The following is a 17,879-nucleotide window of genomic DNA, read 5'->3' as shown; positions in this document are numbered from 1 at the left end:
ACTTCTCATTTTATCTAACTTTTGTTTTCTTTGTTTTGTTTTGTTTCTTCTTCTTCTATTTTATTTTTTTCCTTTTATTCTCTTCTTACACGTGCATGAGAGTTTGGTCACGTACATTAAGTGGTCGACTTTGTAGGGTATCCTCATCATTTTCAGAAAATATGGTCAAAGAAGATAATCAATCGCTTCATAATGAGAATAACCGTATGAGAACACTTAGAGACCACATGAATCCCACAAGAACAAGTGCACCCTCATGCATAGTTTTCCCTCCTGATGCATCTCATTTTAATTTTAAGCCAGGCATTATTCAACTTTTACCATCTTTTCATGGCTTAGACTTAGAAAATCCATACTTGCATTTGAGGGAATTTGAGGAGGTCTATAATACCTATAATGACTCAAATTGTAGCATGAACAACATTAGATTAAAGCTTTTTCCTTTTTCATTAAAAGATAAAGCTAAAACATGGCTATAAAATTTAAGATCAGGATCCATTCGTGCTTGGGATGAAATGCAACAACAATTTTTAAAGAAGTTTTTTCCATCTCATAGAACAAACTCTTTCAAAAGACAAATCATCACTTTCACTCAAAAACCAGGAGTAACATTTTACCAATGTTGGGATAGGTATCAAGATTTGCTTAATACTTGCCCTCATCATGGTTTTGAAACATGGAGATTGGTTTCACATTTTTAGGAAGGTTTAACACTTAGAGATAGACAAATGGTTGAATTGATGTGCAATGTAACTTTCGAAGATAAAGACCCTAATGAAGCAATGGAGTACCTAGACTTGCTAGCCGAAAATGCTCAAAATTGGGACACCACAGGTACTTATGAGGCACCAAGTAAAACTCAACCTGATGTGCATCATGGGAATTATAATCCATCTCGTAAAGCTGAATCTAATATGCAAGAGGATTCAGATGGTCCAATGACAAGAGCGAGAGTGAAACAACTACAACGGGCCTTGACGAATCAAATTGCAATGATTGAAGCTGTGTCGGAGTTAAAAATTAGCAATCAGTTTGAAATTGGTTCAAGGGTGCTTATTTGCCTACAATTGGAACTTGGAGATGGGAAAAGCCCTTAATGGTTCTTTTCATGCTGGGCTACTTGTATTTGGATTTATAATGCAAGTGAAGGAATTGATGCTGTTTATGGTCAGAACAGTAGATGGATTTGAACCCGAATTTGAAGTCATCCAATGCATGTGAAAACAAGATTTATGTAGGTAAAATTCAAGTTCAGAACGTGATCTTTCTATATTGTCCAACCATGATTGCATTGGACTTTTGTGTCAAAAGTTATGGCTGTTTTAAATTTCGTCTGCATATATTTAGAAATGTCAAAAAAAAAAAAACATTTGTTAGTTAAATTTGTCTACTTGCTTTATTAAAAGTCTAGTTTTTAGGCTTGACTTCTGTCATGTTGAATTCACCTAACTTTGGAGGGATGTTCCAAAGATAAATATGTATCAGAATATGAAATAAACACTTTTGGCCAAGATTTGAAAACTTAATTGAGAGAATTAAGAGTTGTTCTTCCAAATTCGTTTTGTGAAGAACCCTACCTGACTTATCACTCTTCAATCACAAAGAGTGTGGCGTCGAAATCCTAGATTGATCTTTGTGGCGTCCAGATCGACTTATCAAAGTATCATTCTAGTCTATCCTCCATCTTATTTACCTTAAATCACTACAATCCAGCCTAAATACCAAAAGAAAGACAACACAACCAGACTCATCCTTCATCCATTTTTGTTAGAATCATTGTTGCCGATTTTCAAATCATTCACGGCACATCACAACCTCATACATCTAGTGGAGGTATGCACAACCTTAGGGAAGATCATGACCTCCAGCCAAGTTTGCATCTTTAGCTAGAAAAGTCGAAGCACTTGAATTGAAAAGGAGTGGTCAATTAAAATCTGTTCAAGACATTGTGTGTCAAATCTGTGAAACTAAGGAACACTCAACAAATGATTGTCCAACTTTGCCTTCTTTTAAGGAATGCCTCCATGAACAAGCCCATGCTTTAAACAGTTTCCAAAGACCCAACCATAACACATACTCCCAAACGTATAATCCTGGTTGGAGAAATCACCCAAATTTCAGTTGGAAGAGTGATAGCAACAATGCACAAACTTCACAGCCATCGTTTCAAGCACACCATAATTTTCAAAATTCTCATGGATATGCACCTCCTTATGCTCCACCTCCTAGAAGAAATTTTGAGGAAACATTGCATGCATTCATTGAAAAACAGGAGACAATCAACACTTAACTTGCTCAAAGCATGATAGATTTTAAAGATGCTCTTGCAAAATTAACATCTGCTCTCAGTTTCCAAGAGAAAGGTAAGTTTCCATCTCAACCACAGCAAAATCCAAAAGGGCAATACAATGCAAATGCGAGTAGTTCTGGAAGCCAACATATGGATCAAGTCAAATCAGTCATCACTCATCGTAGTGGTAAGGTTATTGAAAAACCCATTCTTGAACCTTGTGAGAAAGATGATGAGTCTATCTCTAAGGGTAAGAAAGGGGTTGATACGGTTCAGCCCTGTGATACGACCCAAGTAAGGTTAGATTCGGATTTTGGCGTAAAAAGCGCAACAGGTTTACGGCAATAGTCATAATTCTCAATCCGACAGTTGGATCGGGCTAATATTTTATGTGGACTCTCCAGACATATCTTACTACCTTGGGTTAAAATTGCAGGTCAATCGGAGTTCGGGAAGGCACCCCAATACTGGTCAACAGAGGCTGTACGGATTTTGTTATTTACTTCCATTTGACTTGTGGACTTCCTATTTGATTAGGATTGTTTTCCTCTAAGGATGTGGGAGCTGGTTTTGGGAATTTCCTAGTTCCACAAGGATTCTTATCCAATGAGTTGCAATATAATCTCCTAGTGTGGCAAGGATTCATTAATGTTTCAGACTCCTTTTCTTATAAGGATTCCTTATTCATCCTAGTGACACAAGGAAAGAAGGGCTGGTGGTATTTAATGACAAGTTACTTATTTTTATTATTTTCTTTCATGTTTGGGCTTAATTAAATAGTTTGTTTTCAGCTAGGAAAGAAGGCAAAGATGGTGAGAGAACTCCATGAGGGAGTTCGACTACAAATAGAGAAAAAGAACAGACTTTACGCTTCTAAAGCAAATAAGGGACGTAAACTGGTTGTTTTCCAACCCGGTGATTGGGTATGGGTGCACATGCATAAGGAACGATTTCCTAACCAAAGGAAATCAAAATTACAGCCTCGTGGTGATGGTCCTTTTCAGGTTTTAGAGAGAATCAATGACAACGCATACAAAATCGACCTTCCAGGTGAGTATAGTGTTAGTGCTACCTTTAATGTTGCTGATCTTACTTTGTTTGACACAGATTTTGATTCGAGGTCGAATCCTTTCGAGGAGAGAGGGGATGATGCGGACCAGCCCAGAAACACCAACAAGGACCCATTACATGTTCCAAATGGACCAATGACTCGGTCCAAGACAAAGACATTGAAAGACGCATTGAATGCATTGGTTTTGAAGGTTTCCACCAAGTCAGAATTGGAAGGTCCATTGGAGTATCAAGAGGAGATCCTAGTACATCTTATCCATGTGGAAGAGGGGTCCAATACAGCCTTATTTGGGCCATGAGATAAGGGCTTTATTTTATTTTGTTAGCTACAGCCCAAGGCTTGTTTGGGCGTAATTCATACTTTGTTTTAAGCTAGGATCCAAGGCTTGTTTGGATTAAGTTATGGGCTTTTCATTTTAGGGTTTTGGGCCAGTTTTGAGTGGACCTCATATAAGTCCACATAAAGGGTCCATTAGGGTTAACTTTTCAAGAACTATTTAAACTCATGGAGGCCAAAATTTCAGCAGCTTTGATGAATATTATTCTAAATTTTTCAGTTTTAACGTGTGAGAGTGATTCTTGCATTCTTCAGTTCTTGAACGAACTGAATCTGACTTATCGAAGATTAACTGGCTTCGTGGCGTCATTCTACTCATTCCAATAGTGTTGGTGCCTTGGGGCAGGTTTCCATTGTGTCGCACTCATATCAGACCTATTTCGGCTTTCCGGGATCAGATCTCAATCTTGATTGTGGGTTGCGTGACCACGTGATCACGAGGTTCGCATCAAAAAGACAAACGAATAAAAATTTAACCTAGAAAATAATCAAACAATAATGCAGCTTATCTTAGATAAGGTGCTCTAAGGATGATGTGGCTTCCCTTAGCACAACCAGTCTCTTACCTAGACTCTTGCAAACCATAAGTTTTCTAGTAACCATAATATTAGATGGTGACTCATGAACCTTAATTATAATTTTATAATTATACCTCAAACCCTTTCCTTTTCCAATCATACCCTCTTAGCTCACAACACTAGGCAGGCTGTCCATATAAGCTTTAATGGTTAAATGAGTATGGAAAAATTAGGGTGACTAAACAAGTTTTAATCTCATTCTCAGTAGGGAGATATAAGGATGAGGTTTTATGTAATATTATTCCTATACATGTTGTGATGCGGACCAGCCCAGAAACAACACTAAGGACCCATTACATGTTCCAAATGGACCAATGACTCGATCCAAGACAAAGACATTGAAAGACGCATTGAATGCATTGGTTTTGAAGGTTTCCACCAAGTCAAAATTGGAAGGTCCATTGGAGTATCAAGAGGAGATCCTAGTACATCTTATCCATGTGCAAGAGGGGTCCAATACAACCTTATTTGGGCCATGAGATGAGGACAGCAAAGGAAACAAAAGAATCCTACTACAACTTGGAAACAACATGGTGGCTACCTTTTCCTTTTGTTTCTAGGATTAAGGGGCTACATGTAAGGCTATAAATAAGCCTTCAATCAGTTCTGTATTATTTTAGTTCATTCTCTTCTTCTCATGGCAGAACATGGATTTAATATTAGGGGCTTTATTTTATTTTGTTAGCTACAGCCCAAGGCTTGTTTGGGCTTAATTAATACTTTGTTTTAAGCTAGGATCCAAGGCTTGTTTGGATTAAGTTATGGGCTTTTCATTTTAGGGTTTTGGGCTAGTTTTGAGTGCACCTCATATAAGTCCACATAAAGGGTCCATTAGGGTTAACTTTTCAAGAACTATTTAAACTAATGAAGTCAAAATTTCAGCAGCTTTGATGAATATTATTCAGAATTTTTCAGTTTTAACGCGTGAGAGTGATTCTTCAATTCTTCAGTTCTTGAACGAACTGAATCTGACTTATCGAAGATTAACTGGCTTCGTGGCGTCATTCTACTCATTCCAATAGTGTTGGTGCCTTGGGGAAGGTTTCCATTGTGTCCCACTCCTATCAGACCTATTTCGGCTTTCCAGGATCAGATCTCAATCTTAATTGTGGGTTGCGTGACGACGTGATCACGAGGTTCGCATCAATTGGTATTAGAGCTAGACTTCGAAACAAGGTCATATCATTCTGTTATTTTCGTTTTTTTTTTCTTTAGTATTCCCTTAAGTTTTTTGGTGTTTGCGTTCATCTTCTTGTTCTTCGAGTTTGCGTCATCTAAGCAAAAAAAATAAATTATATTTTATTTGGATACAGTCTCTAATCATATCAGTTTATTAAAAAGAAAAAAAAACAGAAAGAAATAGAGAAAAGAGTTATTAGTTGAAATTTGAAGGATCATTCAATTTTTGCCGCAGAAACACAAATCTTGGTGAACCATAAGCAAACCACCTCAGAATCAATTTAAACTTCATATTCAGTCTATTGGGGGTGGGATCGCATCATAAATCAAAGTTGGGCTTATTCTGATATTATTTGCTTGAGGTTTGAATTTGAGTTTCAATTCTGCCATAGAAACACTACTCTTAGTGAACCCTAGGTAAAACACCTTGGAATCTATTGAAACTTCATATTTTTGTTTTGTGTGATACACGAGAGGTGTGAGGATATATTTGTGCTACTGACCAAATTTTGCAGATTCAAAGAATGTCTGAAAACAACGAATCAGCGACACAAAACGTTAACGTAGCTTTCCAATTGTGATCCATAGGCCAGCAACTTGAGCTGTTGTCTAGGATGTACAAGGATCTGAAAGATGAGGTGAATTCGATAAAGCAACAGAATAGTGGGGCTGATCGATGGGGAAATACGGTCCGTATGGCGGCACGGAATGTGAGACCTGATTTTGAAGAGTTTGTTGATGAAAACGCAGATGGGGGTGAAGATGACTATGATTTTGCATCAGGTGGCCAAGGAATCAGGTCTGGACCGAACAGGGCTAGGAGGAATGTGAATTTCCAAGGCATGAGCACTTATGAAGATATGGATGGGGACTTGGACACCATTAAACTGAAAATTCCTACCTTTCAAGGTAAAAACGATCCCGAGGCTTATTTGGAGTGGGAGAAAAAGGTAGATTGAATTTTTGATTGACACAGCTATTCTGAACAGAAAAAGGTGAAATTGGTGATAATTGAGTTTACGGAGTATGCATTGATTTGGTGGGATCAGATTGTGATCAGTAGGAGAAGGAATGGGGAGTGACCCGTTCAGACTTGGGGGGAGATGAAAGTCTTAATGAGGAGACGATTTGTGCCAAACCACTATTACAGAGACTTATATTTGAAGCTCCAAGGTCTGAATCAAGGTTATAAGACCGTAGATGAATATCACAAAGAGATGGAGATAGCAATGATTCGAGCTAATGTTGTTGAGGATAGAGAAGCCACCATGGCTAGATTTCTTAATGGGTTGAATCAGGACATTGCTAATGTGGTGGAGCTACAACACTATAAGGAGCTAGAGGACATGGTTCACATGGTAACGAAGGTGGAGAGACAACTTAGGAAGGGGCATGCTCGGCCAGCGTTTAATTCGGGTTCGTTATCATCTTAGAAGCCGAATCTAAAGAGAGAGGGTACTGTCCGGCGAAGATCCTTTAGTCCTTATAGATCTGAACCACCAAAGGCTAAAGTTGATGTCCCTACTGATGCTAAAGGTAAATATGAAACTCAACCTAAACGTACTCGTGATGTTAAATGTTTCAGGTGTCAGGGACATGGACATTATGCTTCAGAGTGTCCAAACAAGAGAATCATGATGATTAGAGATAATGGTGATGTGGAATCTGAAAGTGATAGTTCTGATTGTGAAGGCATGCCACCATTGGAGGATAATGATGGGGATGAGTTAGCGTTACCGGTTGAGGAGTCCTTGGTTATAAGGCGAACACTTAAGGTTCAGGTCAAGGAAGATGATACTAATGAACAAAGGGAGAACATCTTTCATACGCGTTGTTATGTACAAAGCAAGGTGTGTGGTTTAATTATAGATAGTGGAAGTTGTGTTAATATTTGTAGTGCCACCCTTGTTAGTAAACTAAATTTATGTACTGCTAAGCATGCTAAACCATATAGATTGCAATGGTTGAATGATAGTGGTGAAGTGAAAGTGACTAAACAGGTTGTGGTTCCATTTTCGATTGGGAAATATGTTGATGAAGTTCTGTGCGACGTGGTACCAATGCAAGCAAGTCACATCTTGTTGGGGAGACCATGGCAATATGATAGGAAGGCAATTCATGCTGGGGTTAAAAATAGGTATACCATTGTAAAAGATGGTAAAACCATCACTCTTGTGCCTCTTACACCCAAACAAGTGTATGATGATCAAATAAAGCTAAAAAGTGAGCATGAGGCGATGGGGAGAGAAAATTAAGGTGAGGAACAAGGGGAGAGAAGACCATCAGATTCGGCTAGAACCCAAACCACCACAACCCATTCAGCCACCCATCCAAACACAAACAAATATTCGGCCAACACTCCAAACAAATCAAACCATTCGACCACAACTCAAAAACACCCAAATCTGGCCGAGAGTGCAGGTAAGACAAGAATAGTGAAGAAAGTCAGTAAGTGATGAGGATTGTGTGGAAAAACTAAAGAAACAACCCAATTTTTATGCTAGAGAGAGTGAGGTCCGATCTGCATTTTTCACAAATAAGCCAATGATTTTACTTGTGTGCAAAGAGGCTTACTTTAATACTAATGATCTTGATCATATTGTGCCTAGTGTTGCTATTTCTTTGTTGTAGGAGTTTGATGATGTGTTCCCCGACGATACTCCTAGCGGATTACCACCATTGAGGGGGATAGAGCATCAGATTGATTTCGTACCCAGAGCTTCAATTCCTAACTGACCAGCTTATAGAAGCAATCCCGAGGAGACGAAGGAGCTTCAAACGCAAGTTGATAAGGTGATGGAAAAGGGCTACATTCGTGAGAGTATGAGTCCGTGTGCTGTACCCGTGCTACTTGTGCCAAAGAAGGATGGAACATGGAGGATGTGTGTTGATTGTCGAGCCATCAATAACATAACGGTAAAGTATAGACATCCTATTCCTAGGCTTGATGACATGTTAGATGAGTTGCATGTATCCTGTATTTTCTCTAAAATTGACTTGAAAAGTGGGTACCATCAAATTAGGATGAAAGAAGGTGATGAGTGGAAAACAACATTTAAGACTAAGCATGGTTTGTATTAATGGTTAGTAATGCCGTTTGGACTTACAAATGCACCTAGTATGTTTATGCGTTTAATGAATCATGTGCTGCGTGCATTCATAGGTAAGTTTGTGGTTGTGTATTTTGATGACATTTTGATATATAGCAAGAACTTAACTGAGCATCTTGATTATTTGCGTAATGTACTTAGTGTGTTGCGTAGTGAGAAATTGTATGCTAATCTTAAAAAGTGTGCCTTTTGCATGGAGAAAATTGTATTTCTTAGCTATGTTGTAACTGCACAGGGTATCGAGATGGATGAGGAGAAAGTTAAGGCCATCCGGGATTGGCCTACACCCAAATCGGTAAGTGAGGTAAGGAGTTTTCATGGGTTAGCTAGTTTTTACAGGCGTTTTGTGAAAGATTTCAGCACAATAGCTGCGCCCTTGAATGAAGTTGTTAAAAAGTCAGTTGGGTTTAGATGGGGGGAGGAACAAGAGTTGGCTTTTGTTTTTTTGAAAGACAAATTATGTTCTGCACCTGTTTTGGCTTTACCTGACTATACCAAAGCATTTGAAATAGAATGTGATGCATTTGGAATAGGAATAGGTGTTGTTTTGATGCAGGATCGGAGACCTATTGCGTATTTCAGTGAGAAGTTAAGTGGAGCGACCTTGAACTATCCCACTTACGACAAAGAACTCTATGCTTTGGTAAGAGCACTTGAGACATGGCAGCATTACTTGTGGCCAAAAGAGTTCGTAATCCATTCAGATCATGAGTCCTTGAAACATCTGAAAGGACAAGGTAAGTTGAATAAGAGGCATGCAAAATAGGTTGAATTCATTGAAACTTTTCCTTACGTAATCAAGTATAAGCAAGGGAAAGAGAACATCGTAGCTGATGCACTCTCGCGCAGGTATGTTCTTTTGCACACCATGAATACTAGATTGTTAGGTTTTGAATATGTGAAGGAATTGTATGATAATGATTCTGACTTTGCTGAGATTTATAATGCATGTGGACATTCGGCTTTTGGTAAGTTTTATTTGATGGATGGTTATTTGTTCAAAGAGAATAGATTGTGTGTTCCTGCTAGTTCTTTGCGTGAATTGCTTGTTCGTGAAGCACATGGGGGTGGTTTAATGGGTCACTTTGGGGTTGCAAAAACCTTGGATGTATTGCATGAGCATTTCTATTGGCCAAAGATGAAAAGAGATGTGCAATGAATTTGTGAACAGTGCATTGCTTGTAGAAAGACAAAATCTAGAGTACAACCGCATGGATTATATACACCATTACCTGTGCCTACTGAACCTTGGGTAGATATCTCTATGGACTTTGTTTTAGGTTTACTTAGGTCAAAGAAAGGTAGAGACTCTATTTTTGTTGTGGTTGATAGGTTTTCTAAAATGGTGCATTTCATTGCATGCCATAAAACAGATGATGTATCTCATATCGCAGACTTTTTCTTTAGGGAGATTGTACGTTTGAATGGCATTCCTAAGAGTATAGTGTCAGATTGTGATGTTAAGTTCCTTAGTTACTTTTGGAAGACCTTATGGGGAAAGTTGGGAACTAAACTCTTATTTTCGACAACATGCCATCCTTAAACAGATGGACAAACTGAGGTAGTGAATAGAACATTATCCCAACTTTTATGTGCTGTAATTCAAAAGAATTTGAAAAGTTGGGAAGAATGTTTGCCTTTTGTTGAGTTTGCTTATAATAGAACTATGCATTCGACTACTACTTTTTCTCCTTTTGAAATTGTTTGTGGTTTTAATCCACTAACTCCTATGGACTTAATTCCTTTATGTTTTGAAGAAAGGGTAAGTTTAGATGGTGAACAGAAGGCAAAGATGGTGAGAGAACTCCATGAGGGAGTTCGACTACAAATAGAGAAAAAGAACAGACTTTACGCTTCTAAAGTAAATAAGGGACGTAAACTGGTTGTTTTCCAACCTGGTGATTGAGTTTGGGTGCACATACATAAGGAACGATTTCCTACCCAAAGGAAATCAAAATTACAACTTCGTGGTGATAGTCCATTTCAGGTTTTAGAGAGAATCAATGACAACGCATACAAAATTGACCTTCCAGGTGAGTATAGTGTTAGTGCTACCTTTAATGTTGCTGATCTTACGTTGTTTGACACAGATTTTGATTCGAGGTCGAATCCTTTCGAGGAGAGAGGGGATGATGCGGACCAGCCCAGAAACACCACTAAGGACCCATTACATGTTCCAAATGGACCAATGACTCGATCCAAGACAAAGACATTGAAAGACGCATTGAATGCATTGGTTTTGAAGGTTTCCACCAAGTCAAAATTGGAAGGTCCATTGGAGTATCAAGAGGAGATCCTAGTACATCTTATCCATGTGCAAGAGGGGTCCAATACAACCTTATTTGGGCCATGAGATGAGGACAGCAAAGGAAACAAAAGAATCCTACTACAACGTGGAAACAACATGGTGGCTACCTTTTCCTTTTGTTTTTAGGATTAAAGGGCTACATGTAAGGCTATAAATAAGCCTTCAATCAGTTCTGTATTATTTTAGTTCATTCTCTTTTTCTCATGGCAGAACATGGATTTAATATTAGGGGCTTTATTTTATTTTGTTAGCTACAGCCCAAGGCTTGTTTGGGCTTAATTAATACTTTGTTTTAAGCTAGGATCCAAGGCTTGTTTGGATTAAGTTATGGGCTTTTCATTTTAGGGTTTTGGGCTAGTTTTGAGTGCACCTCATATAAGTCCACATAAGGGGTCCATTAGGGTTAACTTTTCAAGAACTATTTAAACTCATGTAGGCCAAAATTTCGGCAGCTTTGATGAATATTATTCTGAATTTTTCAGTTTTAATGTGTGAGAGTGATTCTTGCATTCTTCAGTTCTTGAACGAACTGAATCTGGCTTATTGAAGATTAACTGGCTTCGTGGCGTCCTTCTACTCATTCCAATAGTGTTGGTGCCTTGGGGCAGGTTTCCATTGTGTCACACTCCTATCAGACCTATTTCGGCTTTTCAGGATCAGATCTCAATCTTGATTGTGGGTTGCGTGACCACGTGGTCACGAGGTTCGCATCAATTTGCTAATCTATTGTTGGAGAGACCTTGGCAATTTGATAGGAAAGCCAAGCATGATGATTTAAAAATAGGTATAACTAGAAAAGGATGGAAAAACATACACGTTTGTATCATTATCACTTACAATTGTATAAAGATCGGTTGAAGCTAAAGAAAACAAAAGAAGCTAAATAGACCTTATTACAAAATAATAGTAAAGATGTGAGGTTGAGTGGAAATAAGGTGAGTCATGAGTATGCAACACTAAAGTGTAAAGTTTTGGCCATTAAAGAAAAAATTGAAGTCTTTGGTTAAAATAAGAAAAATAAGAAGAAGGTTGAGTGTGGAGAGAAAATGAGCAGAGAAAATAAAGAAAGAGTGTGTAGGAAAAGTGAGGAAACCCTTTAATTTTTATGAAAAACAAAGTGATCTTACAGATACTTATTTTTCTTATATGCCTATAATTTTACTCTTGTATAAGAAAGCATACTATAACACTAATAAACTTGATTCATGTATTCCTAGTATTTGTGTTTCTTTATAACAAGAATTTGAAGATGTATTTCCCGATGAAATTCTAAGCGGATTGCCACCTATAAGAGAAATAAAACATCAAATTAACCTAATACCATGTTCAGTTATTCCTAATAGACCAGCCTATAGAAGTAATCCTGAGGAAACAAAAGAGCTTTAAAGGCAAGTAGAGGACTTAATGTCAAAGGGGTACATTTGAGAGAACATGAGTTTATATGTTGTTCTCGTATTTTAAGTACCTTAAAAAAATGGTACTCGGAGAATGTTTGTTGATTGTAGAGCAATCAATAGTCTAACCATATCCATTACGAATATCCTATTAAACGTAGGATTATTTCTAGTATAAATACTCTTTTATATAAACTTTTTTAAGGTTAAACTATTTTTAATAAACAAATTGATATTCTTTCTATCTTTTATATGGTCAAGTGATTTGTATACTAAGTTCTTGATTGAACTTGCAAACTCTTTAAAGGATTGATCAACTTCATAGTGATTGTATATTACTCATTGGCATCTCGTTATAGGCATAGGGTGAGGGTGATCATTGTGTATAAATTTGGTTCTCAAAGGAAGGTTCTTGTTAGGTCAAGTTACAAATAATTTAAAATATGATTTTTCTGTATCTTGGGAGGTGAAAAAACCATAAATTTTGGTGAAATGGGGTTTTTTTTTCTAAATTTTATGCTTTCGACATCTTACCAGCTAACCTTACATACCTTTTAGGGACCCCTAATATGCATTTGCATGCCTGAGCAAAAACTATAACTTTTGTAGAAATAGGTCTTTTAAAAAATTTTGTGCTTAAACATCCTATCAACCAACCTTAGGCACCTTTTGAGGCTTTTTGATATGTTTTTACATGCTAGTATGAAAACTATAACTCTTATGGAAATAGTTTTTTTTTTTTTTTTTTTTTTGTAATTTTACGCTTATGATGTCATGTTGGCCAACTTTAGGCACCTTTAGGGCCTCCTTGTATGTTCATGTATGCTCACATGAAAACCATAACTTTTGCAAAAATAGGTTTTTTTTTTCATAATTTTTGTGCTTTTGACGCCCTATCGACCAACCTTGGACATCTTTTAGGGCCTCCCAATATGTTTTTGCATAAAAGAACAAAAAACCATAACTTTTATGGAATATGGCTTTTTTCATAATTTTACACTTTCAATGACCTTTTGGTTGACCTTAGGCACCTTATGGGGCCTTTTGATATGTTTTTACATACTCGTGCAAAAATGGTATTTTTTTGTAGTTCAGTGCTTTCAGCAACCTAACAACCAAACTTAGGCAACTTCTTGGCCTCTTGGTATGTTTTTACATACTCGTTCTAGAACCATAATTGATAAGGACCAGCCCATCAATCCAAAGGATCAACTAAAGGTGTCAATTTAACCAATCACGAGGTTAAGAGCCTAGAAGTTAAAGGAAACATTGAATGGGTTTGTTCAACATATTTAGGCCAAGGCTGACTTCAATAAGGCTATAACACATATGGGTCAGCTTATAATCAACCTAATTTAAGTGTAAGGAGAGCATCATTCTTCCATAACATGGATTTAGGGTTGGCATCATAGTGGCAACCTTGTTTGAATTATTAATCCTAACAATACAAAGGATATTTTGGGTGTTTCCATCTTGTACAAGAAAACTAAAAAGCAGTAAACTATTATAAAGATTTTCATGCTTATTTGGGAGATTTGAATTCGGTTTTGGGCTGATTTTTCTTATTATACAATTTTACACTAACAAAAAATATATTTGATTTGACTGTTAGATCGGACTGAAATATTACGAAAAGTTTTCAAATGTCTTATTTCATTTACGATTAAAATTCTAGGTAAATATCACTTTGGGAAGGTCTTGAAATAAGATCTAGAAGGTACTATACAGAATTTGAATTAATTTTCTAGTTGATTTGAGATTTTTTTTTTGTATTTTATTTAGAACTCTTTTATACTTTTCCATAATTATTTAGGATGTTTTTTTTGTACCTATTATTGATGTGAACCTCGTAGATATAAAGATCTAGAAAACCCACAATGAAGTAGATAAACAACCTAAGAAAACTGAAATTCAGGTTTGGATAGAAAAACCTTGATTTAGAGATAAACCATGTATCTAAGAGTCAATTGATGTGGACCTCTTGATCACGTGGTCAATCAACCCCCAACAAAGTTTGAAATACAACCTGAAAAGCTAAAAAACCAGGTTTTGATAGAACTTGGGCCTAGAGATAACTCTATGCCAATAAACCAAAGGTATTGGAATAAACTTGAACCTATAAATAAACTTTGTACTTAAGAACTTGAAGAATGTAAATGACATCACAATGCCAGTTAACCTTCGATAAGTTGGATGTACAATCTTTATCCCTACAAATAAATGATGTTTTACCATAAAAAATTAAAAGGAAGAAACTCATGTTTATTATCATCAAACTGTTGAAATGTGCAGCTCTAAAAATATTATATAGTCTCCTCTAAATAACCCTATTGGACTCCTTTTAGGTTGCAAACCAATAGACCCAAATTAGAAATCAAGTTAAATAATTAAATAAACTCCTAAATAATGTCTCATGAGTAAAAAAAAAATCCAAATTAAAATAATTATTCAACATAAAAATAAATAAAAACAAAATCTTCATGCTAGGATTCCTCCATGTAGTCGAAATCTCTAAGCTCTCATGAGATATTATGGCCTAAACTTTTAGTGTAGGAATTCAACTAAAAAACTTTATTTTTATTGCTAGAATTACTGATGCGAACCTCGTGATCACATGGTCACGCAACCCACAATCAAGATTGAGATCTGATCCCGGAAAGCCGAAATAGGTCTGATAGGAGTGTGACACAATGGAAACCTGCCCCAAGGCACCAACACTATTGGAATGAGTAGAATAACGCCACAAAGCCAGTTAATCTTCGATAAGTCAGATTCAGTTCGTTCAAGAAACTGAAAAAATGCAAGAATCACTCTCACACCTTAAAAACTGAAAAAATTCAGAATAATATTCATTAAAGCTGTCGAAATTGTGGGCTTACATGAGTTTAAAATAGTTCATGAAAAGTTAACCCTAATGGACCTCACCCCTTATGTGGACTCATATGAGGTCCACTCAAAACTGGCCCAAAACTCTAAACTGAAAAGCTCATAACCTGATCCAAACAAGCCCTTGGACCCTAGCTCAAAACAAAGTTTTTAATTAAGCCCAAACATTAAAGAAAATAATAAAAATAACTAATCTGTCATTAAATACCACCATCCCTTCTTTCCTTGTGTAGCTAGGGATGAATAAGGAATCCTTATAAGAAAAGGATTCTGAAACATTAATGAATCACTGCCACACTTGTAGATTATATTACAGCTCATTAAAGATCCTTATGGAACTAGGAAATTCCCAAAGCCAGCTGCCACATCCTTGTAGGAAAAGAATCCTAACCAAATAGGAAGTTCACAAGTCAAATGGAAGTAAATACAAAATTCGTATAGCCTCCGTTGACCAGTATTGCGGTTCCTTCCCGAACTCCGATTGACCTGAATTTTTAACCCAAGGTAGTAAGATATGTCTGAGAGTCCACATAAAATATTATCCCGATCCAACGGTCTGATTGAGAATTATGATTGTTGCCGTAAACCTGGACTGTTGCGCTTTTTATGCCAAAATCTGAATCTGACCTTACTTGGGTCGTATCACATGGCTGAACCGTATCAATTTCCTTACGTGTATTAGATCCTCTAATCTCCTTGATGTGCTAGGAATACCCTCAAAATAAGAAAAACAAAATCTTAAAAAGAAGATCATCTTAGATGTGATTAGTACTTAAAAGTGCATGTTTATCAAGTTTTATATCATCATTTTGCACTTAAAGTATCAATAACTCCTTAACTAAAGCATGTTTTATAATAACAAGTTTGATACTATAAGATACCTTAATTTATGGTAAATGCTCATCTTAAATGCAGACCTATCACATAAATAAAAGGATTGATTGATGAGTTTAAGTATTGAAAGTGAAAGGACAAAGAGATGGCCAAACTTAGAAAAGAGATGTCGGTGCAGTCAAAACCGGAACATTGCTCGGTAATTGGATCATATCTGGAGCTCTAGATCTTGGATTTAGGTCCATTTTATATGGATGGAAAGGTAAGAAAAAGGTCTACAACTTTCATGGGAGCCCAAAGATTTAAAAAGGCCGTTTTGAAGTCCAAACTGAAGGAACAACGAAGAAGTCCGAAGATGTCCTGCAGCCCAGACACTATTTAGTGTTCAGCCCATATCTTGAGTTCTAGAATCCAAATGACCTCATCTTTTTTTTGTTGGAAACCTGAGACAATTTCCTAGAACATTCTTGAGGATTCTGGGAAAATTATGATGTTAGCAATGATGTCTTGTTCAGACAAGAAGATAAGGATTGTCACCAAGTCAAGATGTGGCCACCCACTCATCAATTAGTCAACAAATCAATAGTTCCAAATTTTGGCCTATAAAAGGAGGCACTTACCATGTATTGAGGCATCTTGGTTTCCAGATCAAGATCATGCTCTTGCTTTCTCTCTTTGTATTGCTTATGTTTTGCTTTCACTAATATCAAGTTTATGCACTTCATTTCCTTTCCTTTACTTAGTTAACTTCTTTCTCATTTATGTTCTTATCTTGTTCATCTATGTTTCTTTCTTTCATTATGTTTAGCTAAGTTAATTATGTCAAGGTGAAAAGGGTACACTAATGGTGTAAGAACAAGTATAATATAAACTTAACATGGACCTTAACGTTGGATACTAACATGTTTTATATTTGTTATCTTGTTCACTTTTAATACTTTGCTTGTTAAATGGTTAATCTAGATTTATGTTGTATAACACTTGGTACAACAAATACTTGATACTTTCATAGCGCATACTGTATGGTATAACCGATACCTGAGCTATGAAAGGAACTTGATTTGTTGTTAACATAAGTTATAATCATGAATGCCTGCCAACATTTACAAGTATTAGCTTTATTCAAATAAGATAACTAATGTAATCATGTTAACAATTTATAATAGACTTGCTAATGAAGCAATGGAGTACCTAGACTTGCTAGCCGAAAATGCTCAAAATTGGGACACCACAGGTACTTAAGAGGCACCAAGTAAAACTCAACCTCATACATCTAGTGGAGGTATACACAACCTTAGGGAAGATCATGACCTCCAAGCCAAGTTTGCATCTTTTAGCTAGAAAAGTCGAAGCACTTGAATTGAAAAAGAGTGGTCAATTAAAATCTATTCAAGACATTGTGTGTCAAATCTGTGAAGCCAAGGAACACTAAACAAATGATTGTCCAACTTTGCCTTCTTTTAGGGAATGCCTCCATGAACAAGCCCATGCTTTAAAGAAATCTTGAGGAAACATTGCATGCATATCATTAAAAAGTAAGAGACAATCAACACTCAACTTGCTCAAAGCATGACAGGTTTTTAAAGATGCTCTTGCAAAATTAACATCTGCTCTCAGTTTCCAAGAAAAGGTAAGTTTTCTATCTCAACACACAGCAAAATCCCAAAAAGGGCAATACAATGCAAATGCGAGTAGTTCTAGAAGCCAACACATAGATCAAGTCAAATCAGTCATTCACTCTTCGTAGTGGTAAAGTTATTGGAAAAACCAATTCTTGAACCTTGAGAGAAAGATGATGAGTCTATCTCTAAGGGTAAGGAAGGGGTTGAACCTTGAACATTGCAAAGAGAAGGCTGATTCCCCGCCAACACTCCCATTTCCTCATGCCATGA

At 36.7% G+C, this 17,879-nt stretch overlaps 1 pseudogene; it reads right to left on the bottom strand.

The window, feature by feature from the left end:
- The window catches only part of LOC140955633 (uncharacterized), a 78,913-nt pseudogene that overhangs the window by 12,937 nt on the left and 48,097 nt on the right, over positions 1-17,879 (bottom strand).

This window comes from Populus alba, chromosome 5, assembly GCF_005239225.2.
Source record: "Populus alba chromosome 5, ASM523922v2, whole genome shotgun sequence".
Lineage (NCBI taxonomy): Eukaryota > Viridiplantae > Streptophyta > Magnoliopsida > Malpighiales > Salicaceae > Populus > Populus alba.
The sequence above is the reverse complement of the archived record's forward strand: the minus strand, read 5'-3'. Positions and strand labels throughout refer to the sequence as shown.